A 27,010-nucleotide genomic window follows, 5' to 3' on the forward strand; every position below is an offset into this window, starting at 1 on the left:
TGGCCTGCAACATCATCGTAGGAGGCCGGGGCCGATGTCAAAGAAGGGAGGGGGTAGATATGAGCACTTTTTTACGCAGCGGAAATTACGTCCTAAAAAACCGCACCACAATATGGGTTCCAGGTCAGATAAGCTGCAACATTTTTACGCAGCGTATCTGACCCGTGGGAACCTGGCCGAAGAGTTACATTTATTTGAAACAACCTTTTAAAAGGCCATAGTTTCCTTCCCCCACTTGTGTTTTTTAAAATTTTCCTACTGGTGTAGTGGAAAGGGTGCTGCTCCTCTACCCATGTTTCCTTTGTAGGTTACGGCCTGTTCACATCAGGGTCGGGTTCCATTTGGGGTTTCTGTTCATCCATTCTGTCAGAGGAACAGATGAACGGAAAGCCAAATGGAAGCTATCGGTGTACCATTGACTTTAATGGTAATGCTTCTGTTGCAGTTGGTTTCTGTTTGTTTCCGTGCCGTAAAGATTCTGGTAGTCGACTACACTATGGTTTTTCGTTAAAAAAACCTGAAACTTTACGGAACGAAAACAAACGGAAGCCAAACTGCAATGGAAGCATTACCATTGAAATCAATGGTAATGCAAACAGTAGCTATAGTTTCAGTTTGGCTTTCCGTTCATCTGTTCCTCTGACGGAATGGATGAACAGGAACTCCAAACGAAACCCGACGCCGATGTGAACAGGCCCTTAAGCTATTAAAAACCATTGAATAAAATCGAAGTTTCTTGCCATCCCCTTTTATATGGGGTGCATTAGTTATTGAGCACCACCCCCGAACGTAGGCTCTAAGCCGAAACACGCATCGGAGTGGACGTTTCTATTGTGGTACAAACAACATGGGTATGTACATTTACTGACTTTTTGATTATGAACATTGTAGTTATGCACTGTAGCACTTTATTGTTGGAGCCTGTTTTATTACGCGGTTCATTTGGGGTAACTGTAGCACTATTTTAAAACCCCTATTGTATACATATATACCACGTAGTGGCGTCCTGTTTTGTTTTTGTGGGACTAATTTTTAATTGCATTTTTAATGTATACCAAATAAAACATTGTTCTTATTTTGACTAATTACTGGCCTCTCAGAACTTGTGTGTTTTTTTGGGGTTCTGTTCTTCTGAGGAAAGCGCTAGCCTGATGGTTTTATCGATCGTAAGGCAGATTGCTCCTTTAGAAGAAATTATATGACCAGTGCCACCCAAGCCACAGTGTCTCTGCGGATGTTGCTAAGGCCCTCAGATCACAGCTCATTCGTTTACAGGATGATTATTCAAGTGGGAGATCATAGAGCAGACCTTCTGGACTCTTTTAAATCGATCTCCTTGTATCAGATTTCCTCTCAGACACAGCCGAGCTTAATCTGAGTTTGGCAGAAAAGTCCATGGCCCTCTTTACTGCAGGCTGCAGTATGATTTTACTTAAACCATGGGCAGCGTATATATGTTATGTGCTGTGGCGTTTCAGCCAGGGAGCCTTTTTGAGTCCAAGCTCAATGAGCTCATTGAGAACCACTCCGATGGCTTGCAGACTGAGAAGACTTTTCGTTGAAAATCTGTACCACCCTCTTATAAATCAGCCTCGTCTCAGCTGGAGACCCCTCTAAATATCCTTCTCAACCCAACCCACAAAGTGGTTCCAGGGGAAGAGGGAGACCATGTCCAGCACCAGTGGGAAGCGTCTCAAGTTCTGACGCCACACAGTTACCCGTAGGAGGAAGAAAAAGCCTTTTTGGTTTCCAAGTGGTGATATTTAGTACATGACTCTTGGGCTAAAGATGTAGTACAAAGTGGCTACACTATAGATTTTCGTGCTTTTCCAAGAGACAGGTTAGTCTATACCAGTCTCACTATAAAGAAGACTTGCGATGCTACAAGTTATGAAAGAGTTATTTAGCAAGAATATGACAGAGGAGGTACTATTGGGGTGTAGGGGTTTACTTTCATATCTTCCTAATACCCAAACCAGACGGAACATTCGGATGATCATAGACTTGACATATCTAAACACCTTCATCTGAGGGGAACGTTTCAGAATACACCTTCATCTGAGGGGAACGTTTCAGAATGGAAACGATTCGGTTAGTCATATCTTTGATAGAAAGGGAAGATTACATGGTAACCCTGGATTTCCTGGATGCATAGATGCATGTTCCAGTAACCCAAAGCTCATAAAGCTAGCTATTGCATGAGGTTTAAGTGTCCAACATGTCCAATTTTGGGTCCTTCCTATCAGGAGCTCGACAGCTACCAGGAATTTGTCCAAGTTAGTCTTGACCATGATGGCACGTTTAATTTTATGTGTAGAGCATATCATAATTGTACCATATCTTGACGATTGGCTCATCAAGGCTGAAGCTCTCCTGAGAGTACATATGGTTAGGACTATATATTCTTTTCCCTCAGTGGGTTGTCCTCCCTACAGATGCATCCTTCATAAGATGGGATGCCTATGAACTACAGCTCAAGTTTTCAGGACTTTTAAAGAGAGAGCGTTATCTTCCAACGCGAGGGAACTGAGGGCAGTTTTCATAGCTCTTCTCCAATTTCATCAGCTGCTGTTAACCAGATCTGTAAGAGTCCAGTCAGACAATGCCACCACAGTGATTTACATAAATTGGCATAGATGAACATAGTCCCCTGCCCTTCTGAGAGAAGTGGCAAGTTTTTTGACCAGGTCAGAGGTGTATGCAAAAGAGATATCTGCGATCTACATCAAAGGCGAACTCAATGTGTGGACAGACCGTCTCAGTCGCTTTCAGCCAATTCCGGGTGAATATTCCCTCCATCCAAAAGTCAGGGAACCTACTGGAGACTTCCTCTCAGACCGTACAGGGTGATACAGCTGTCTTAGAACCTAAGGGTATGGGCACACGTAAACTGCATTTACGTCTGAAATTACGGAGCTGTTATCAGGAGAAAACAGCTCCGTAATTTCAGACGTAATTGCTCGTCCTCGCACTTTGCGAGGCGTCATTGACGGCCGTAATTTAGAGCTGTTCTTCATTGAATTCAATGAAAAATGGCTCAAATTACATCCAAAGAAGTGTCCTGCACTTCTTTGACGAGGCAGTAATTTTACGCGTCGTCGTTTGACAGCTGTCAAACGACGACGCGTAAATTACAGGTCGTCGGCACAGTACGTCGGCAAACCCATTCAAATGAATGGGCAGATGTTTGCCGACGTATTGGAGCCGTATTTTCAGGCGTAAATCGAGGCATAATATGCCTAGTTTACGCCTGAAAATAGGTCGTGTGAACCCAGCCTAAAAGTATTCGGCCCGACAGCATGGAAGTTGACGGGCCCTTATTAAGAACTATGGGCCTATCAGACACAAGATCCCTGCTGGCTGCCCAGGGAACGGCAATAAATCGAACCTATATCCGCATTGTGTCTATCTTACAAATATGGTGTGATGATAAAAAGCTTAAGGCAGAGGTTTTTTTTATAGGACAGATTCAAAAAGGGGCTGGTCCTGAAAGGCTTTTTTCCGAGATCAACTTTTATGCTGCCAGTGAGCATAGCTCAGATGCAAGATAAACTTTATAATTTACTTACTTTTAAAATAGTGCCCCAATTTCCAGATGTGGCCACGCGTCACTTGTCCTGTAACGTAATCTTTAGCTCCAACTCTAGTGACATCCCATATACCTATTCTATGGTAAATGAGCCGCTAGACACTCACAGTATTCGGGTCGTCAATATTAACGTGCCGTACAGGGCCAGTCAATTTAGCAGCCGAGAACACGAATACGCAGTCCCCGCTGTACTCTGCGGGTATTAGCTCTAATATAGACATAACAGCGCACATGTGTGTATCAGTGTTCACAAAATTAGCTAGATGAATATTTAAAGCTTCTAAACAGAAAATGGAGAAGGGATTTCTTGCATAATCTGGTGGCGATGCCTGGGATCTGAGAAGTGGGAACGAGTAAGTAGGAGGAGGGTGAAGTGTGATACAGAGCAATGCATGCCAGGAAATGTAGTTTCAACATGAAGGTGGAACTACTGGCAGTGGGCGATGGGGATACAGATAGCGGCAGAAATGTAATTATAATGCTGAAAGGGTAGAAACATGTTTATTATAAGGTACAAATGTAATTTCAGTGTTTTTTTCTTTTTCATTAACTTGGAAAAACCATTCTAATTACTATCAGGGCCCAGATTTCCGCCCTCTCGGCATTCCCTGGCAAATCTCTGTCTGGAGAATACTTAATAAAACTGTTCCTTATGGCCATATAAAAACTCCAGGCCTTATAGGTCAATCCCTTTCCTAAATGGGGTTTACCTCTAGTCTTGAGATGACTATCAACATCAGTGGCGTAACTACTGCTGTTGCAGCTATAGCGGTAGATATGCCGCCGGAACGGCCCCCCATGGCGCCGCTAGCAGCTTCTATGACTGAAAAGCGGTAGCGACGCCACATTCAGTAGTATCTGCATTCTTAGGACGCAGATACTATTGAAAATTATGGCAGAGCAGGTAGGTAGGAGGATCCCGTCAGCGTCGTGAAGCAGTTCCATTCTTCGTGGGACCAGAGCCTAGGTGATTAAAAATATTTTGTTTTATTAGTTTGGGGGGCACTGTCTACAAGCGGGAGGTAGGGGCTGTATGGCACTATCTACCTGGTGGGTGGGGCTATCTACAAGGGGGAGGTGGGGGACACTGTCTACAAAGAGGGCTGTATGGCACTGTCTACAAGGGGGCACTATCTACAGGGGGGGCTCTGTGGCACTATCTACAAGGGGGTGTGACACTACCTACAGGGGGGCTGTATGGCACAATCTACGGGGGGGTCTTTAAGGCACTAGCTAGAGGAGGCTGTACGGCACTAGCTACAGGTGGGCTGCACGGCACTAGCTACAGGTGGGCTGTACGGCACTAGCTACAGGTGGACTGTGCGGCACTAGCTACAGGTGGGATGTGCGGCACTAGCTACAGGTGGGCTGTGCGGCATTAGCTACAGGTGGGCTGTGCGGCACTAGCTACAGGTTGGCTGTTTCGGCACTAGCTACAGGTGGGCTGTTTCGGCACTAGCTACAGATGGGCTGTGAGGCACTAGCTACAGGTGGGCTGTGCGGCACTAGTTACAGGTGGGCTGTGCGGCACTAGCTACAGATGGGCTGTATAGCACTAGCTACAGGGGGGCTGTATGGCACTAGCTACAGGGGGGCTGTATGGCACTAGCTATAGGGGGCTTTACGGCACTAAGTGCAGGGAGGGGCTGTATGGCACTAGCAACAGGGGGGCTGTATGGCACTAGCTACAGGTGGCTGTATGGCACTAGCTACGGGGAGCTGTGTGGCACTAGCTACATGGGGGCTGTATGGCAGAATCTACAGGGGGGCTGTATGGCAGAATCTACAGGGGAGGCTGTATGGCAGAATCTACAGGGGAGTCTGTATGGCAGACTCTGCAGGTGGGTTGTATGGCACAATTTACAGGAGGCACTATCTACAAAATGGAGGTGGGGCACTGTCTACAAGCGGGAGGTGGGGGCTGTATGGTACTATCTACAAGAGGGAGGTGGAGGGCACTGTCTACAAGAGGGAGGTGGGGGCACTGTCTACAAGAGGGAGGTGGGGGGCAGTATCTACAAGTGGGAGGTGGGTGGCACTATCTACAAGGGGGGCTGTATGGCACTGTCTACAAGGGGGGAGGGGACACTATCTACAGGGGGCAGTGTGGCACTATCTACAAGGGGGGGGGGTGACACCAGGGCCGGAATCAGCACCCGGCAAACCTGGGCAAGTGTCGGGGCTTACTACCCTAGGGGGGGGCCCACTCAGCCACCGGGTGCTGTCGCTGCTGTCATCACGGCATCACTGTCCATATATGGACATGGATGTCAGAGGGAGAGGAGTCCCAGGCATAGCGCTAGCGGCTCTGCTCCGGGACTTCATCTCTGGGGAAGCCCCTGACATCACTGCCCATATATGGACAGTGATGTCAGGAGGAGAGAAGGAGTCTCAGGCAGTGCACTAGAAGCGACTCTGCTCCGGGACTCTGTCTCTGTGGAAGCTCCTGACATCACTGTCCATACATCAAAATAATTTGTCGGGAGATTCACCTGTCATATATTTCTAACATACAGTAGGCTATAAACTTGATGTAAACAGAAAAAAAATGCTACCTGGCTGCCGTGCATTACCCCATGACAACCTGGGTTGCCAGGCACTTGTCCTCTGTTAGGCTGGGTTCCCACGTGGCATGAAAGCTGTGGAATTTCTGCAACGGAATTCTGTGCAAAAAATCTGCAGCATTTACAGTAGCAGCAAAATAAATGAGATTGTAACAAATCTCATGCACACGTTGTGGAAAAAACATTCATAAATTGACCTGCGGTGCAGTTTTTTAATCTGCGGCATGTCCATTTATTCTGCAGAATCGTTGCACTTTTGTTATGGGTTTTCTTTGTTGAGTTTAATGGGGAGGTAAAAGCCGCAACAAATAGAAAATTGTGATTCCGCTGCACAGAATGCAAATCTGAAAAAAAAATTAGATTTTTTTTTTTTTACATTTAATGAAAAAGTCTATACTTGCCCCCCTGGCATTGTAATAGCGATGGCTTTTGTTGCCCCGGTTGTTCTCCGTGCAGCCCGGCCTCCTGAGTTTACGTTTCATCCCATGTGACTGCTGCCAATCACAGGCTGTAGCGGTCACATGGGCTGCAACATCATCACATGAGGCTGGGCTGCACGGAAAACAGAGGGATGTGTCGCTGTGGCAACGCCAGTGATGGTAACTATTGCCTCTTTTTTCAACTCTGTTTTCCATATCTGCGATTCTGGATGAATATCTGACCAAAATTTTCGGCCGATATTCTCCACAGGTTTGATCGATCTCAGATAAGATGCATACTTTTAAGCAGAGTATCCAACCTGTGGGAACATACCCTTAGGAGGGATTCCCACTTGGCAGATTATGTTGCAGTAATTTATGCGACTAAAAAAACAGTTCCATTCATTTGAATAGAACTTGCAGAAATACATACACTTACTGCAAAAACAACCACGTGCAGATTAAAGAAACTGATTTTCAGTCTTAAAAATTTCTGCAATAAAATGCAGTGCGACTGCATCCTTAGGTCATGTTCACACGTGGCAGAATTTTTCCACTGCAAATGTTGGTGCAATTCCGCCACGTGTGAATGTGCCCTTACCCGTCTTTTCCCTTCAAATACTGATTCTGTTACTTGCTAGGGTATGTTCACACGCAGTGTTTTCAGGTGTATTTCGGGGCGTTTATGCCTCGAAAACCACCTGAAAAAACGGAATCTGAACGCCTACAAACATCTTCCCATTGAAATCAATGGGAAAAACAGCATTTAGTTCATACATGGCGTCTTTTTACACCTCTGTTTTAAAAAACGGAACGTAAAAAGAAGTAGCATGTCACTTCTTCAGGTGTTTTTTGAGCTGATTTTCCATTGAACACTATGAAAAACACCTCAAAAAAACGCCTCAAAAAACGCCTGAAAAGAAGCTTCATTTTCAGCTTAAAAAATGCCTGAAAATCAGAGGCTGCCTATTTTCAGATGTTTTTTATAAAGCGTGTGAACATACCCTTAGGCTATGTTCACACGGTGTATTTTGCAGGCGGAATTTCTGCCTCAAAATTCAGTTTGGAAGTTTGAGGCAGATTTTCCTCTGCTTGCGCGCCGATCTTCGCTATGTTTTTCGCCAGCGGCCATTGAGCGCCGCGGGCATAAAACGCAGCGAAATACGCTTTCTCTGCCTCCCATTGAATTCAATGGGAGGTCAGAGGTGTAAACGCCCAAACATAGGGCATGTCTCTTCTTTGAAATCAATGGGAGGCCTTTTAGGGCCGTCTTTGACGAGTTTTGCCGCACGGTTTCCGCGTAAAAAAACTAGTAAAAAAACTCTGTGTGAACATAGCCTTACTGTTCCGCATATACTGCTTGTCACAGCCTGTCTACTTTCTGAATTTCCCCATACCACCTCTCCCATCAGTGCACTGTGGCATACATTTACTAATGCTGTCTAAGGCTAGATTCACATGAGCGTGGGGAAACTCGGACGTGAAAAACGTGATGAGGTGCCCCCAAGTGGGTCCCGTTTTCACGGATCCCCATAGAATTGAGCATACGGAGGGATCCGTGAAAACGGAAGATAATAGGACATGTTCTATTTTTCAACTGACCTTTCAACGGCCGTATGAACGGCCCCATTGAAAAACATGAGTCCATGTGACGGCCATCACACTGACGTATTCAACGTCCGCGTGAATAAGGCCTAATAGTTGCACAGCGTAAACTTAGTTGGGCAGGCTCAAAATTAGACATTTATCACAGTGGTGCATGCTGCATGATAATTTTGGCGCATCTTGCTTGAACTTGATGGACATATGTCTTTTTACAACTGTACTAACTAAGTAACTATGGAATTTAAATCTTGCATGACCTGCAAGACACTTTTCTCTTTCTTATATCACTTTTGATTTAGCTTCTTTTTGTGCCAGAATTTTGTGCCAGCTTTTTGGGGCATTTTAAGTGACGCCCCGTTCAACCTCCTCTTTTTACTAAACGACACACCTATTCAGACCACTTTAAAAAAGTGTCTAGTGAGGCGCAAACATCCGAATTGCACCAAACAATGCAAAAATTTGGTGCATTTTCAAGACTTTCTAGAGTATGGGATGAACGGCTATAAAACAGTGGTCTGAAGTCTGAATTATTATTTTTTGCTCCGGTCAGGTGTCTGAATGTATTTTAGGGTTTGATCTGGGGCTTGATGCCTCTGCTGCAGAAAAGCCTCAGGCAACAGAAAAGCTAGAATTGGCTCTGAAACTGGATTATACAGCTATTTTTTAAGTAAGTACATCAGCCCCATTAGGCCTGAGAGCTCTATTTAATAATATATGCATTTTTTATTGTGAAATCTGGTGACAGATCCTCTTTAAGAAACAAAGTTACCCAACACCCATATTCCTGCATTAACTCAATCAACAAATTGTTCAAATTGAACTGATAATTACATTTCACTGACTGAGCACAGCCAGACGTAATTGCAGGCAGCGCTGTTGAATCTTAGGATATGTGCACACACAAAATAAAAAACGTCTAAAAATACGGAGCTGTTTTCAAGGGAAAACAGCTCCTCTTTTTTATTCAAAGTCGCGTTTTTTGCTGTGTTTTTAACAGCCGTTTTTGGAACTGTTTTTCTATAGAGTCTATGAAAAAATGCTCCAAAAACGGATGAAGTGACATGCACTTCTGTTTTTCAAAACGGCCGAGTAAAAAACGCCCCCACGAAACAGAACACTGTTTTTCCCATTGAAATCAATGGACAGATGTTTGGAGGCGTTCTGCTCCCGATCTTTCAGCTGTTTTTCGGGCCGTTTAATAGCCGTGTGAACATACCCTAAGGCCTGATTCACACGAACGCTGCGCATCTCGGACGTGAAAAACTGCAGTTTTTCACATCCGAGGTGCATCCGTGCTCAGAGCTGCGGGACGCCATGTCGCGCATCGCCCATAGTTGAGAGTCTATGGAGGGATGCGTGATACGTGAAAAGAGAGGACATGTCCTATTTTCCCACGGACCCTTCACGGGGTCCGTTGAAACAACGGCTGTGTGAACGGCCACATTGAATAACATAGGTCCGTGGGACGGCCGCTGTTTCAACGACCGTCCCACGGACGTTTAACACGTTCATGTGAATCAGGCCTTAGGCTGGGTTTACATCAAGCTTTTTTGTTGCATTTTCAAAGGCTGCCAAAGTAAACACATCTGATAAAACCGGGCCCCTATCTATTATGTGCCTTTTATAATTCTGGTGCCGCCTTATATGGCAGATGGGCCTTTAGGCTTCAGGGCACGGGTTCAACTATTACCTCTGTACCCTGTATAAGCTACGCTTTGTAATCACTATATAAAAAAGGAGCATAGAGATCTGAGTAAGTATACGCTTTTTTCGCAGCTTTTCTGCCGCCAAAAATCTGCTTTTTGTTGCTGGTTTAAACTCCCCATTGAATTCACAACAGAAAACCAGCGAATGACCTGCAGTGCGTTTTTTTAATCCGCAGCATGTCAATTTATGCTGCGGTTTTAAAAAAACGCACCGCAGGTAAATGTATAAACAGTTTTTCGGCAGGATTTTTATGCAGCGTGTGGATAAGATTTGTTCAAATCTCACCGACTTTGCTGCTACTGTAATATGCTGCGGATTTTCCGCAATGAAATTCGTTGCGGAAAATCCACAGTATTTACGCTACGTGTAAACCCGGCCTTAGGCCTTGTTCACGCAGTGAAGATTTGCTGCAGATTTTGCATGCATTTTTTACACCAAAAGCTGAATTAGATCCAGCAGAGCAGACCTATAAGGCCTTCCTTCATATATCTCGTCTGTTTAGGTTCCTTTCCAGGTTTTGGGTTAAAAAATACATGCAAAATCTGCAGCAAATCTGCACTGTGTGAACAAGGCCTAACTGTCTCCTGATGTCTGCTGTTAAGAAAAACAAGGATTGGACATTATAAATTTTAGCCTACCTGCTCCTGGAAGCCGCTTATATCTCTCACTTAGGTAATAAATGTGAACATGATGTGCAGGCAGATGGGACAACGTAGTTACAAACAAAGAGAAAACATTCTGTCCCTTATGTTTGGCTGCTGGGAGTGATTGTAAAGCGCTTGCGCGAGGTGGAAGCCCCTAGATCAACCTTTTTTTGTATGGTGAGCCGATGAAAAAAAAAAACAATTATGAAGTACTCGGTGTGCCATGCAAACATGAGCGTTATATAAGACAAACGGTTACATTAAACCAATTAATCAGTTAATTAAACTTGCACTTCAGTGTAAGGATATGTGCACACATAGTGTACTCAGGCAAATTTCGGGCCGTTTACGCCTTGAAAAACGCCTGAAAAAACGGAAGCAGAAACAAACATCTGCCCATTGATTTCAATGGGAAATATGGCGTTCTGTTCCGATGGGACGTTTTTTTACGCCACATAAAAATACGCCTGAGAAAAAGAAGTGGCTTAAAAAACGTCTGAAAATCAAGAGATGTTTTCCATTGAAAACAGCTTAATATTTTCAGATGTTTTTAATTTTGTGTGTGCACATACCCGAACCCTTGTCCCTGAGTATTGCAAAGATGATCAATCTGTTGTGCATACAAGGCTACTGAACACGAGCTAGGCGGAACTGCAGACAGGAGAGACTGAGAGTAAAAGGATGACAAACGGCCATTAAAAACGGACAGACGGACTACAAATGGCTGAAAATTTTGAGACACACTTATGCAAAATGGCCATGAAAAACTGACAGTTGATCAGTTTGTAATGGCCTTTTTTTTACTGTTGTGAGATTGTAGCCTAAGGCTGGGTTCACACGTGGCGGAATTTCACTTAAATTCCGCTGCGGACACTCCGCAGCGTTAATCCGCAGCGGAGCCGTTTGTCCATTGACTTCCACTTTAATTTAGCAGTGTTCGTTTAGACGATGCGTAAAATTCCGCTGCGGAGCATAGGCTGCGGAGCGGAATTTGGTGTCCGCAGCATGCTCTGTCTGTTGCGGAGCAGTGGCGGACTCATGGCGGAATTTCTCCATTGACTTCAATGGAGATTCTAATTTCCGCAATGAAGTCCGCAGCTGTCATGCACATGTTATGTGTGCTGCGGATGCGTCTTGCTTTTTTAACTTGACATTTCTTCATTCTGGCTGGACCTATGTATTTCTAGGTCTACAGCCAGACTGAGGAAGTCAATGGGGCTCCCGTAATGACGGGAGCGTTGCTAGGAGACGTCTGTAAATAGTCACTGTCCAGGGTGCTGAAAGAGTTAAGCGATCGGCAGTCACTGTTTCTGCACCCGGGACAGTGACTACCGATCCCAATATACAGCAACCTGTAAAAAAATATAAGTTCATACTTACCAAGAACTCCCTACTTCTGTCTCCAGTCCGGCCTCCCAGGATGACGTTTCAGTCTAAGTGACGGCTGCAGCCAATCACAGGCCAAGCAAAGGCTGGAGCGGTCACATGGACTGGCGCGTCATCAAGGGAGGTCGGGCTGGATGCCAAAAGAGGGACGCGTCACCAAGACAACGGCCGGTAAGTATGAAATTTGTTTACTTTCACTAGGGAAAGTGCTGTCCCTTCTCTCTATCCTGCACTGATAGGGAGAAGGGAAGCACTTTTCCCGCAGTCCGCAGCAGCTAGTCCGCATCAATTTTCTGCACATTTTGGGCAGATCCGCAGCCGTAATCCGCAACCCGGATTAGGTGCGGCATTGATGCGGACAGTTGCGGAGGAAATCCGCCACGTGTGGCCATGCCCTTAGGCTTCATTCACATCTGTGCTAGGGTCCCGTTCCGTCGGAGCTTTCCGTTGGAACGGGACTCTGACTGACACAAACGAAAACCAAACGTTTCTGTTTCCATCACCATTGTGTCAGTCAGGATCCCGTTCCAACGGAAAGCTCAGATGGAACGTCGGAACGGTACACTAGTGCAGATGTGAACGAAGCCTAAGGTGGTGTTATCCAGTCACAGTATAGTGGTGTCATCCAATCACGGTATAGTGGTGTTATCCAGTCACAATATTGTCGTGTCATCCAGTCACGGTATGGTTGTGTTATCCAGTCATCCAGTCACGGTATGGTGGTGTTATCCAGTCACAGTATAGTGGTGTCATCCAGTCACGGTATGGTGGTGTTATCCAGTCAAAATATAGTGATGTCATCCAATCACGGTATGGTAGTGTTAGGGTATGTTCACACGGCCTATTTACGCACGTAATTCAGGCGTTTTACGCCTCAAATTACGCCTGAATAGACGGCTCCATTACGTCTGCAAACATCTGCCCATTGATTTCAATGGGTTTTACGATGTTCTGTTCAGACGAGGTGTAATTTTACGCGTCGCTGTCAAAAGACGGCGCGTAAAAAGACGCCTGCCTCAAAGAAGTGCATGTCACTTCTTGGGACGTAATTTGAGCCGTTTTTCATTGACTCCATTGAAAGACAGCTCCAATTACGTCCGTAATGGACGCCACGAAAAACGTGTGCACTTGCAAAAACGTCTGAAATTCAGGAGCTGTTTTCGCCTGAAAACAGCTGTGTAATTTCAGACGTATTTGGCGTTGCCGTGTGAACATACCCTTATCCAGTCACTATATGGTGGTGTTATCCAGTCACGGTATGGTGGTGTTATCCAGTCACGGTATGGTGGTGTTATCCAGTCACGGTATGGTGGTGTTATCCAGTCACGGTATGGTGGTGTTATCCAGTCACGGTATGCAGGGCTGTATTTACAGCTCATGCTGCCCTAGACACCAACACTTAATACGTCCCCATTAAAGGCCAATTTAGGCTAGGTTCACATTGTGCGTTTTTGTTGCATTTTGAAAAGCAGGAAAAAAAAACGGGTCTGAAAACCGCAAGCTTTTTTTTTTAATTACTCATGCATTTTACAAGCAGTAAGCCTATGACTAGAAAATGAAAAACCAGATTACAGCTGAAAGTCTTTGTAAAAACGAATGGATATTTAAAAAACACAACAAAAAAATGCAATGTTAACCCAGCCTTACACTTGTCAATTATTGTCATGATGTGCTAATTTATCAGCAATCATAATAATTGGACAGTGTTATCAACAAATTAGATCAATGATAAAACGTATCAATTGTGATGGCGTAAAAATAGTTGGTAGCACGATTGATAAATGTAAATGGTGCTCAGTGGCATTGCTGCCTAGTGCACAGCCAGGTCCCGGTGTTCAGTGGTGTGGACTGTCTTCCCCAAGACTCATGTGGTCTATTGGGAAATACAGGCCACACTATGTTGTACCAGAATCTGGAATATGTATACATAAACTAGCCCTAACCCAAATACTTACAATACAGTAACTAAATATTACCACCGTACTGTGACTGGCTAACACCACCACACTGTGACTGGCTAACAACGCCATACCGCGACTGGCTAACACCGCCATACCGCGACTGGCTAACACCACCATACTGTGACTGGCTAACACCGCCATACCGCGACTGGCTAACACCACCATACCGTGACTGGCTAACACCGCCATACCGCGACTGGCTAACACCACCATACTGTGACTGGCTAACACCGCCACACTGTGACTGGCTAACACCGCAATACCGCGACTCGCTAACACCGCCATACCGCGACTGGCTAACACCGCCATACCGCGACTGGCTAACACCGCCACACCGCGACTTGCTAACACCGCCATAGCATGACTGGCTAACACCGCCATACTGTGACACCGCCACAGAGTGACGGGCCGCCACCGCCACAGAGTGACGGGCCGTCACCGCCACAGAGTGACGGGCTGCCACCGCCACGTAACAAAAACGCCCGTGGAACGAAATGCCATTTTTTTTCCCTTTGAAATCAATGGGCAGATGTTTAGAGGCATTCAGCCTCTGTATTTTTACCTGTTTTTCGGGGCATTTACGGCCTGAAAAACAGCTGAAAATTAGGCGTGTGAACATACTCTCAAAACTACAAGTCGTCACGCAAAAACAAACCCTCACACAACTGCATCAGTGGAAAAATAAAAAAGTTATGACTCTTGAAATATGAAGACACAAAACAAATAATTTTTTAAAAAAAGTGTTTTTACTGTGTAAAAGTAGTAAAACATACAAAATCGATATAAATTTGGTATCGTTACAATCATAACAACCCGCTGACTAAAGTTATTGTTATTTATACCACACGGTAAACGGTGTAAAATTAGGACGCAAAAAAAGTGTGGTGAAATTGCTGGGTTTTTTTCTATTCCCCCCAAAAAAATACATTCTATGTGCCCCAAAATGGTGCTATTAAAACATACAACTTGTCCCACAAAAAAACAAGACCTTCTACAGCTATGTCGTCAAAAAAAATTAACATTTTATCGCTCTTTGAATGAGACGATGGAAAAAATAAAAAAATAGCTTGGCCATTAAGGCCTAAATTAGGCTGATCACTAAGGGGTTAATTATGCAGTGGATTCTTCAGACAGAAAATCCTGCGGGTTCTATGTGGCTTTTCCGCAGCGTATCCGTCCCGTGGAAACCCGGCCTAAATCCGCAGGTAAAACCGCTGCGGAAAAAATGCTGCGTTTCCATATGAGCAGGAAAAACTCACTATTTGGTGCGGATTTCTGTGACAGATTTACCAGCGTTATCGTGTGTGTGGGAACATACCCTTACAGCAGATAAATTGAATAGAGGTGAAGCAAACACTGCAAAATATTTTATTTCTATAGTTTATAGTTTTACTTTTAACTATAAACCCAACTTTTTGAATTGTTTTCTTTTACATTTTTAAAATGTATTTTTTATTGTGCCCAAACCTAACTTAATTTAGGCTTGGCATTAGGCCTCATGTACATGGCCATAAAAGTCTGAGATACATTTTCAACCTTTAGCTTATACATCATGAAAACCGAAAAGCATCGCACTGTGCAAGCCTGACCGGTCTCATGTGGAAATATATTGCTCAATAAAGAGTAATTTAGGGGGTCACATTACTGCAGCGTTGGTTCAGGTTCAGGTTCAGCTTGGAAAAGCTGATTTCAGTACATTAAAAAAAAACACCTGCAACAGTGTAAAGAAGTAAAATATTAGAAATGTAATCACCAAAAATGGATCTTGAAAAAAATCTGAAATATATAACAGAGTAAAGAAGCTAAAATGGGCACAGACGGTTACTTACCAGATATGTCAGACAGATGTCAAGGTGTTGGATGCTCAGTGTTCTGATTCTTATAATGCATGGATGACTTCTAGGCTCTCAATATGTTTGTCCACCCCTGAAGGAAATCAAGATGAAGTCACATTAGCACATTCATATCACAGAACCAGTTGGAAATAAGAATAATAAAAACACAATGAGGAAATGCTAACAAAAAATGTGGATTCAAGCACAGAATGCAATTTAAGTAGAAAATTTATTAAAATGATAATAATGCACTAAGGTAGCAAGCAGAATCAATTAAATGCTGCAGGTAATTATAAAATAGAAAGCGCCATACACCTGATTCACACATACACCAGATGTACACATACACCCGATTCACACATACACCCGATTCACACATACACCAGATTCACACATTCACCAGATTCACACATACACCCGGTTCACACATGCACGCGATTCACACATGCACCAGATTCACACATGCACCAGATTCACACATGCACCAGATTCACACATACACCAGATTCACACATACACCCGATTTACACAAACACCTGATTACACATACACCTGATTACACATACACCTGATTCACACATACATCTGATTCACACATACACCTGATTTACACATACACCTGATCCACACATACACCTGATTTACACATACACCTGATTTACACATACACCTGATTTACACATACACCAGATTCACACATACACCAGATTCACACATACACCTGATTCACACATACACCTGATTCACACATACACCTGATTTACACATACACCAGATTTACACATACACCAGATTCACACATCCACCTGATTCACACATACACCTGATTCACACATACACCTGATTTACACATACACCTGATTACACATACACCTGATTACACATACACCTGATTCACACATACACCTGATTTACACATACACCTGATTCACACATACACCTGATTTACCCATACACCTGATTTACCCATACACCTGACTCACACATACACCTGATTCACACATACACCTGATTCACACATACACCTGATGTACACATACACCTGATTCACACAAACACCTGATGTACACATACACCTGATGTACACATGCACCTGATGTACACATACACCTGATTCACACATACACCTGATTTACACATACACCTGATTCACACATACACCTGATGTACACATACACCTGATGTACACATATACACCTGATTTACACATACACCTGATTTACACATACACCAGATTCACACATACATCTGATTTACACATACACCTGATTTACACATACACCTGATTTACACATACATCTGATTCACACATACACCTGATTCACACATACACCTGATTCACACATACACCTGATTTACATATACATCTGATTTACACATACACCTGATTTACACATACATCTGATTTACACATACAACTGATTCACACATACACCTGATTTACATATACACCTGATTCACACATACACCTGATTCACACATACACCTGATTCACAGATCTTCATCATTGAAGGGATTATATCATGAAAGTGATGGAATATTAATATTTGAATTCCAAACATGTGGGGCCTCATTCTTATCAATTGTTCTAAGAAAAAAGTGTCAGTGTTGTCCATAGCGACCAATCACAGAAATATTTCTTTTTTTTTTCGAGATATGCTCTTGGAGTCTGCCTGGTAGCTATAGGCAGCATAGTACAGATGCATCTTGACTTTCAATGCATTAAATACACAGTGGCAAGATCCTTTATCTTTACTTTTTCAATGATTTTTTCAATGACTTTTCAATGGCTTTTGTTGTGTGATATCACGCTGCAGCAAGTTATCAGAGTCAAGATAAAGATGGCTACATCCGTATCTAAATGTTAAACTTGGCAAAAGTAAAGTGTAAGCGTATGTTCACACGGCCTATTTTCGGACGTTTTTCGGCCCGTAAATGCCCGAAAAACGGCCAAAAAATCGGAAGCAGAACACCTCCAAACATCTGCCCATTGATTTCAAAGGGAAAAATGGCGTGCTGTTCCGACTGGCCGTTTTTTTTTGCGGCCGTTTTGAAAAACGGGCGCGTAAAAAAAATGCCGCGAAAAGAAGTGAAGGTCACTTCTTGGGACGTTTTTGGATCCGTTTTTCATTGACTCTATAGAAAACAGCTCCAAAAACGGCCGTAAAAAAACGTCTGAAAATCAGGAGCTGTTTTCCCTTGAAACAGCTCTGTGTTTTCAGACGTTTTTGAGTTTGCGTGTGAACATACCCTCATGCTCTATACTCTCAAATAACCTTGAGTTTTTGCAAATCTCAGGCCCAGAATAGTCATGCGGAATGTGTTTTGCTGTGCGACTTTCAAATCCGCAGCATGTCAATTTATGCTGCGTACTTTGTGCGGAGATGCTGCGTGTTTGGCCCATAAACTTCAATAGGGAGCATAGATTCAGCACTAACAAATTGCAATTTGAGTTGTGTTGCAGTTTGTACAGAGATTGCACAGCAGAATCGCAGTAAAAACCGCAGTAAATTCCGCAGGTCCACATAAAGTTTTCTATATTCAATGATTCACACTGAATCCGTAGATAAAACTGCTGAAGAAAATCTGCAGCGTTTCCAGAACCATATGATTTACCTGCGTTTTTTTCTATTCTGCTGCAAATTTTCCGTTGCAGAAAATGTGCAGTGTATCCTGCCTGTGGGAACATACTCTAAACATGTTACCAGGGAAGCGCAGAATTTCATTATACAACTTAAAGGCTATGTACTGTACACCTTTAAAATCGTTGTGTTTTTTTAAAATAAAAATGTCATCAATGTGTGATTGGTGCAACTTTCAAAATACTCTTTATTAAAAATGATATTTACTTTTTGGGATACAGCTGCTTTGTGTTATGTATACAGAGCAGTTTTATCTAGCGCTGAAACCTGTATCCGTCAGGTCAGCGTCGGGTCTCTGACATGCAGGATTCAGCTGCTATCTATCACATCTAAGTTCATAACTTACATGTCATCGATTACAGGTGGATCATGCGTGTCAGAGACACACAGGAACCGCTGTCACTGAACCGGTCAGTCTACCAATTACGTCTGCTGTATGTCAACATTCGTAGTAAGATGCCGGTACTTGGCTCCACTCAAAAATTAAGTTACTGCAACATTGAAAACAACGATCATTTTGTGGGTAGGGGGATGGGATGGGCTCAAGGTATCCTGCTGCTGTGTGTTGCTGAGGCCCGACTATGGCTGCGGTTTATGATGGTTGGTTTTGTGACCCTACCATCCTCCTGACAATGGGAATGGTAATACCCATTTGTCTATTAGTCCTGGACTACACAAAGTCTTTTTGTGGAATACAAGGATTTATTATAACAGACAAGTTAGAAGGGGTGACAGATTCTCTATAAATCCAGTGATTTACAGGTGACGTCTTCTTTGATGGAAGTCGTTCTCTTTTCATTTCGTCTCCATCTGACACAGGCGGTTATGGCGACTACTCCGAATGACTGCAGAACTTCCTGCCGAGTCCTCTTTGCAGCAATTTCCAGCCTCTATAGCAACAGAAAAATTCAGACACCAAACCTCCTATTGTTCTATACCCCAGACCAGATCCCTAAGTTATTCCAAACCGCAGACCGGACCACTAAGCAAATTCAGACCCCAGGCCCATACAGTGTATTCGGAAAGTCTTCAGACCCTTTCACTTTTTTTCACATTTTGTTATGTTGAGGCCTTGTACTAAAATAAAAAAAATCATGTTTTTCCCCTATCATTCTGCACTCAATACCCCATAATGACAAAGTGAAAACCGAATTTTAGACATTTTTGCAAATTTATTAAAGAATGAAAAACTCAAATTTCGCATGGACATAAGTATTCAGACCCTTTGCTATGACACTTGAAATTCAGCTCTCTAGATCTTGTTTGAAATGTTTCTACACCTTGATTGCAGTCCACCTGTAGTAAATTCATTTGATAGGACATAATTTGGAAAGAAACACCACTGTCTATATAAGGTCTCTACAGACAATGTATATCAGAGCAAAACCAAGCCATGAGGAGGAAAGCATTGCCTGTAGAGTTCAGAGACAGGATTGTGTGAGTGTGAAGGCACAGATCTGGAGAAGGGTACCACAGTGGCCACCATAATTCTTAAATTGCAGAAGTTTGGAACAACCAGCCTGTCCAAACTAAGTAATCGGAGAATGGCCTTGGTAAGAGAGGTGACCAAGAGCCCAATGCTCACTCTAGCTGAGCACCAAAGATCCTGTGTGCAGACAGGATAAGCTTCCAGAAGGTCGGCGATCACTGAAGCACTCCACCAATCTGGGCTTTATGGCAGAGTGGCCAGAAAGAAACCTCTCCTCAGTAAAAGACACATGAAAGCCCGCCTGGAGTTTGCAAAAAAGCACCAACAGAACTCTTAGACTATGAGAAACAAGATTCTGTGCTCTGATAAAACCAAGATTGAACTTTTTGGCCTCAATTCTAAAGGTTATGTCTGGAGGAAACTAGGCACTGCTCATCACCTGCCTAATACCATCCCTACAGTGAAGAATGGTAGTGGCAGCATCATGCTGTGGGGTTGTTTTTAAGAAGCTGGGACAGGGAGACTGGATTAGGGTTGAGGGAAGGATGAATGGATAGTGCCACAGTGTCCCTTGTAGATAGTGCCACACTCAGTGCCCCTAGTAGTTAATGCCCCACACTGTTCCCTGTAGCAGTGCCAAAGTGTATCTTGTAGATAGTGCCACTCAGAGCCCCCAGTAGATACAGATGTAGCCGTCTTTACCTTGATTTTTAACGCATTAAATAAACAGTGTCTAGATCCCTTATCTTGACTTATAGTTACATAGTTATATAGTTACATAGTTTGTACGGTTGAAAAAAGACACATGTCCATCAAGTTCAACAAAGGGATGGGAAAGGGGAAGTGGGATGGGGAAGTAAAAAATTTCTACACATAGGAGCTAATATTTTTTTGTTCTAGGAAATTATCTAAGCCTTTTTTAAAGCCATCTAGTGTCCCTGCTGTGACCAGCTCCTGCGGTAGGCTATTCCATAAATTCACCGTTCTCACAGTAAAGAAGGCTTGTCGCCTCTGCAGGTTGAACCTTTCTTTTTCCAGACGGAGGGAGTGCCCCTTGTTTTTTGAGGGGGTTTTACATGGAACAGGATTTCACCATATTTTTTGTATGTGCGATTCATATATTTATATAAGTTAATCATGTCCCCCCTTAGTCGTCTTTTCTCAAGGCTAAATAGGTTTAGTTCTTTTAATCTTTCCTCATAACTTAGATTCTCCATGCCCCTTATTAGCTTCGTTGCTCTTCTTTGTATTTTTTCCAACTCCAGGGCATCCTTTCTATGAACTGGAGCCCAGAACTGGACTGCATATTCTAGATGAGGCCTCACTAATGCTTTGTAAAGTGGTAATATTACATCCCTGTCCCGCGAGTCCATGCCTCTTTTGATACACGACAATATTTTGCTGGCCTTTGAAGCAGCTGATTGACACTGCATGCTGTTATTTAGTTTATGATTTACAATTACACCCAGATCCTTCTCATCAAGTGACTCCCCCAGTGTAGCTCCCCCTAGGACATATGATGCATGCAGGTTGTTCGTACCCAGGTGCATAACTTTACATTTATCTACATTAAACTTAATTTGCCAAGTGGACGCCCAAACACTTAGTTTGTTTAAATCTGCCTGCAATTCACAAACGTCTTCCATAGTCTGAACTATATTGCATAGCTTGGTGTCATCTGCAAAAATAGAAATAGTGATATTAATCCCATCCTCTATATCATTAATAAATAAGTTGAATAATAGTGGCCCCAGCACTGAACCCTGGGGTACACCACTTATAACTGGGGACCATTCAGAGTAGGAATCATTGACCACAACTCTCTGGATACGGTCCTTGAGCCAATTCTCAATCCAATTACAAACTATACTTTCTAAACCTATAGTCCTTAATTTACCCATTAGACATTTATGGGGGACAGTGTCAAATGCCTTTGCAAAGTCCAAAAACACTATATCCACAGCGGCCCCTCTGTCTAGGCTTCTGCTTACCTCTTCATAAAAACAAATCAGCTTGGTTTGACAGCTTCTGTCCTTTGTAAAACCGTGCTGGCTGTCACTTATAATACTATTTATTGTCACATAATTCTGTATATAGTCCCTCAATAGCCCCTCAAACATTTTCCCCACAATTGATGTTAAGCTTACTGGTCTATAATTACCCGGCGAAGACCTAGAGCCCTTTTTTAAAATAGGCACCACATTTGCCCTGCGCCAGTCCCTTGGCACTATACCAGTCATGAGAGACTCTCTAAATATTATGAAGAGGGGGACAGAAATAACTGAACTAAGCTCCTTAAGAACTCTAGGGTGTAACCCATCTGGTCCCGGGGCCTTGTGTACATTTATTTTATTTAATCTAGCTTGCACCATATCTACATTCATCCAATTCAGTATATCAACTGATATATTAACAGCACTGGCAGCGGCTACATCAGCTGCTCCTTCTTCTGTTGTATATACAGAGCGGAAGAACCCATTTAGTAAGTCTGCCTTCTCTTGATCCCCTGTGACCAACTCCCCATTACCACTATCTAAGGGTCCTACATGTTCAGACCTTGGCTTTTTTGCATTTATATGCTTGAAGAATTTTTTAGGATTTGTTTTACTATCCTTGGCCACCTGCCTTTCATTTTGTATTTTTGCTGATTTTATTATCTTTTTATTGATTTTATTAAGCTCTTTATATTTTTCAACGGCTACCCTCAGATTTGAATTTTTTAAATGCCCTTTTTTTGTCACGTATTGCCCTTTTTACAGAAGGTGTAAGCCATGTGGGGTTTAGTTTTAGTCGTTTATACTTGTTACCTGCAGGAATAAATTTTGCACTATAATTACCCAAAGTAGATTTGAAAATCTCCCATTTATCATTTGTCCCATTATTTAACATTAGTTCTTGCCAGTCTATATCCTTAATTGCAGCCCTCATCCTGGGGAAATTGGCCTTCTTAAAATTAAGTGTTTTTGCCCTCCCAGCCTGTGTTTGTTTTTTACAGTATAGGTAAAATATTACTATATGATCACTGTTATCAAGGTTTTCACGAACATTCCCAACAAGCTCTGCATTATTAGAAATGACCAGATTCAACAGAGCTTCACCTCTAGTCGGGTCTTCCACAAACTGGCCCATAAAAATTTTCTGCAACAGGTTGAGGAAATGTCTCCCCTTTGCAGTTGAAGCCGAACCATGACACCAATTAATATCCCGGTAATTAAAATCTCCCATTATCACAACAGTACCCGCCTGTGTAGCCCGCTCCATCTGTTTATATATTTGACCTTCTATCTCTTCAGTTATATTGGGGGGTCTATAGATTACACCAAAAGTAATTTTTTTGAGTGTTTACCTCCCTTTGTAATTCCACCCACAAAGTTTCAACCTCCTCATAATCTTCACCCTCTAATGTCTCATTCACACTCCCCTTCATATCGCTTCTCATATACAGACATACACCACCACCTTTCCTATTTGCCCTGTCTTTCCGAAACAGTGTAAAACCCTCTAGATTTACAGCCCAATCATGTGAAGAGTCCAGCCATGTCTCAGCAACACCAACTATATCTATATCTTCTTCCAGTATCAAGGCCTCCAGCTCCCCCATTTTGCTTGCTAGACTTCTTGCATTTGTGAACATACACTTTAACTTGCCTTTAAATGTTTCACTTTCAGTATCAGAAATGTGATTATTTGACATTTGGGCCTTTTTATTTTCACTGCTGTTTTGTAACGAAAGGATCTCCTTATCTTGTTGCCTAGTCCTCTCCCCACCGTCTGTTTCTCCCCCCACCAATATAGTCTGACCCCTCTCTAACCTAACTACCCCTTTATTTTCTACATTGGCCTCCCTCCTTAGCCCTAGTTTAAACACTCCGCCACCCCAGCTAGAATTCTCTCCCCCAGCACAGCGGACCCCCTTCCATTTAGATGCAAATCATCTGCAGAATACAGTTTGTACCCCAATGAAAAGTCAGCCCAGTGCTCTAGGAACCCAAAGCCTTCTCCTCTACACCAAGACTTAAGCCATGCATTTAACTCCCTGAGCTCCCGCTGTCTTTCCTGTGATGCGCATGGCACAGGCAGTATTCCTGAGAATACAACCTTGGAGGTCCTTCCCTTCAGCTTGCAGCCTAGTTCTTTAAAATTATTCTTAAGGCTCCCCCACCTACCATTTATTCTGTCGTTGGTACCGACATGGACCACAACAGCTGGATCATCACCAGCCCCTCCCAGCAATTTGTCCACCCGTTCCACCACATGCCGAACCCTGGCACCAGGGAGACAGCAAACCATTCGGTTGAGGCGGTCTTGGCGACAAATTATTCTATCCGTCTTCCTGATTATAGAATCCCCCTACAACTATCAGTTGTCTTGGCTTACCTGCATTACCATCCTGCCGACTACTAGCTGGGCTGTTCTCCCGGCTGTTAGGGAGATCAGTATCCACTAGGGCTGCCATTTCTGAGACCGACACCCTCACATCATCACCCGACTTGTTCAATTACTTTTTAATGTCTTTTGTTGTGTGACATCACAAGATAAAGATGGCTACATCCGTAGTGCCAGTGCACCCTGTAGATAGTTCCATAGTGCAAACTTTAGATAGTGCCCCCTGTCGATACTGCCACAGTGCCACCTGTGGATAATGCCACAGTGCACTCTGTAGATAGTGCCACACCTTGCCCACATAGATAGTGCCACACAGTGCCCATATATGTAGTACCACAGTGCCCAGGTATTTAGTGTCACAGTGCCCATGTAGAAAGTGTCACACAGCCCTGTAGATATTGCCACACTGCCCCCTGTAGATAACTCCGCACTCACTTTCCGGCCGCCCCAGACGCTGCTATGATGATCCACCACTGTACGGTATATATAGAATATACTTTAAGCACCATAGAAAATAGTCAATTTTAATTTAACATTATTTCACCAGAAGTTGGCACTTTAGCTACAGTGTACAGTCGATACTGTGAATGAATCATCTCTCTCCATCTTTCCTAGCTGGAAGTCTCAGCACAATGATGTGCAGATTTTTTCTGCCTGTAAAATTCTTCGTGTGAACTAGGCTTAAGGGCCGCTGCGGCTTTTTATTTTACCCATGTATTGTTTATTTATTTATATTTTTAAGACCAAGTAATTCTAACTGCTGTTTCTATTGGTTATCTCAACTGTCAGTCTTTTATTTTTTTTTTAAAAACACAAGATGCCATTTTAAGTGATGTTGGCGTGTTTTTTTCAATGTTTTACTCTGCATTTAACTGCACTCTGTTTTTACTGTTATAATTGGCCTGAGGAAGATGCCGAACCGGCGTTGAAACGCGTAGCCACGATAACGATTAATAAATTATCTTCTCGTATCACAATTTCTGGATGCTAGCAGTGCCTCTTTTGAATCCCTAATTTTTTTTTCCTTGCCTGGAAATCGTATGCATATTAAAGCGGAGGTGGAATTCACCCACCTATCGGGGACGACAGCAGTTGATAACTAACTGTCGACACGCGCACACCAGCGTTGTACTTAGACTGCACAACCTAACAAGGCGAGCACTAACACCACTCACGCTTCCCCGTGTCTCATCCTACTTAATACACCGTGCGATGTTTCTTTTTCTCCTTCGGATATAAATTTATTAAGAGGCTCTTAATAAATTTAGTGCATCCCATTCTAGCCGGCCACTTTCACACGACAGAATTTTGGTCAGTATTTTGCATAAGTATTTGGTAGTTAGAACCAGGAGTGGAAAATAAACAGAGAAAAGTATAATTGAAAGAATTGTACCTCTGTATGTGTTTTGGGCCCACTCCTGGTTATTGCTTCTAAATACTGATGCTAAATACTGACGTGTGAATGAGGCCTTAGACTGGTGTATAAAATGTCAGTATTAGTAAATATCCCAATGTATTTTTTCAATCTTTCTAGCTGTGTTACTATATTGCTTTTACCCACTTGTGTTAAATATATTTTCCCTGGCCACACACATGTTCATATTGTAACCCATGTCCTTGCATTACAGATATATTTTGTAATGATGTTTATTATAACTGAGCTTTATCTACAATTGTTTATTAAAAAAGGTTATTTTATATTGGATACTAATTTGGTGCCTTTATGATCAATGGGCCGATCTATTTTTTCCATGTAAATCCGGGCATGATCAATGGCCGATTGGCAATTAGAGTGACAAGGAACTGAAAATAGTTCAGCTCTTTTGTTTTACGAACCTATGGATTGACCCTTTAGACATTAGTAGCATACTCAACTAATATGGCACAACTGTTTTTTATGGAAAAAAACGTTTAGTATTTAGAATTTGTACAAAAAAATAACTTTATTAGATAGCGAACACTAGTGGTTTATAATGAAGGTGTGAGGCCTTCAATAAGCTATCAAAATGGTATTAACCACTTTCCACCGCAGCCATTTTTCTGATCTTCCTCCACACCCTGCAAAAGCCATAACTTTTTTATTTTTCCATCAATACAGCTGTATGAGGACTTGTTTTTTGCTAGATAAGTTGCAGATTTTCACGACACCATTTATTACCATATAATGTAGGGAGAAACTGTGAAAAAATTTCTTTGTGTTTTGGAATAGGAAAAAAACAGCGATTACTCCATTTTTTGGGGGTTTTGTTTTTACGGCGGTGAAAACGGCATGACAACTTCATTCTGCGGGTCAATACGATTACGGAAATACCAAATATATACTGTTTTTTTTCATGATTTACTACTTTTACAAGTAAAATCTGAAGTTAAAAATACAATTTGTGTTTTGTTGCCATATTCTGAGAGCCATAACTTTTTTTTCTGTGTTGATTGAGCGGTATGAGGGCTTAGGTTTTGCGGGGCAAACTGTAGTTTATATTGGTACCATTTTGAGGTAAATTAGACTTTTTGATCATTTTTTATTCAATTTTTTGTGGGAGATGAAGTGACCAAAAAACAGCGAATAATTTTTTTTTATGGTGTTCACCGTGCAGGTTAAATAATGTTATGACAATACCAGTTATGTTAATGTTTTTATTTTTTTTTACATTATTCTTGGGGGGAAATGGGAAAAGGTTTGTTTTTTTAACTTTTTTAATATTTTTTATATTAATATATACAGTGAAGGAAATAAGTATTTGATCCCTTGCTGATTTTGTAAGTTTGCCCACTGTCAAAGACATGAACGGTCTAGAATTTTTAAGCTAGGTTAATTTTACCAGTGAGAGATAGATTATATTAAA

The 27,010-nt window shown here is 42.6% G+C and overlaps 1 protein-coding gene across 14 annotated transcripts in view; it reads right to left on the minus strand.

Annotated features, from left to right (window-relative positions):
* The window catches only part of NRXN2 (neurexin 2), a 760,118-nt gene that overhangs the window by 599,034 nt on the left and 134,074 nt on the right, over positions 1-27,010 (minus strand). For all 14 annotated transcript variants that reach the window (XM_075837456.1, XM_075837449.1, XM_075837451.1 and 11 more), the window contains one exon: positions 15,705-15,801. The gene's annotated coding sequence lies outside the window, so the exon portion shown is untranslated. The remainder of the gene's footprint in view (positions 1-15,704; positions 15,802-27,010) is intronic.

Source organism: Rhinoderma darwinii, chromosome 9, assembly GCF_050947455.1.
Source record: "Rhinoderma darwinii isolate aRhiDar2 chromosome 9, aRhiDar2.hap1, whole genome shotgun sequence".
In the NCBI taxonomy this organism is placed as follows: Eukaryota; Metazoa; Chordata; class Amphibia; order Anura; family Rhinodermatidae; genus Rhinoderma; species Rhinoderma darwinii.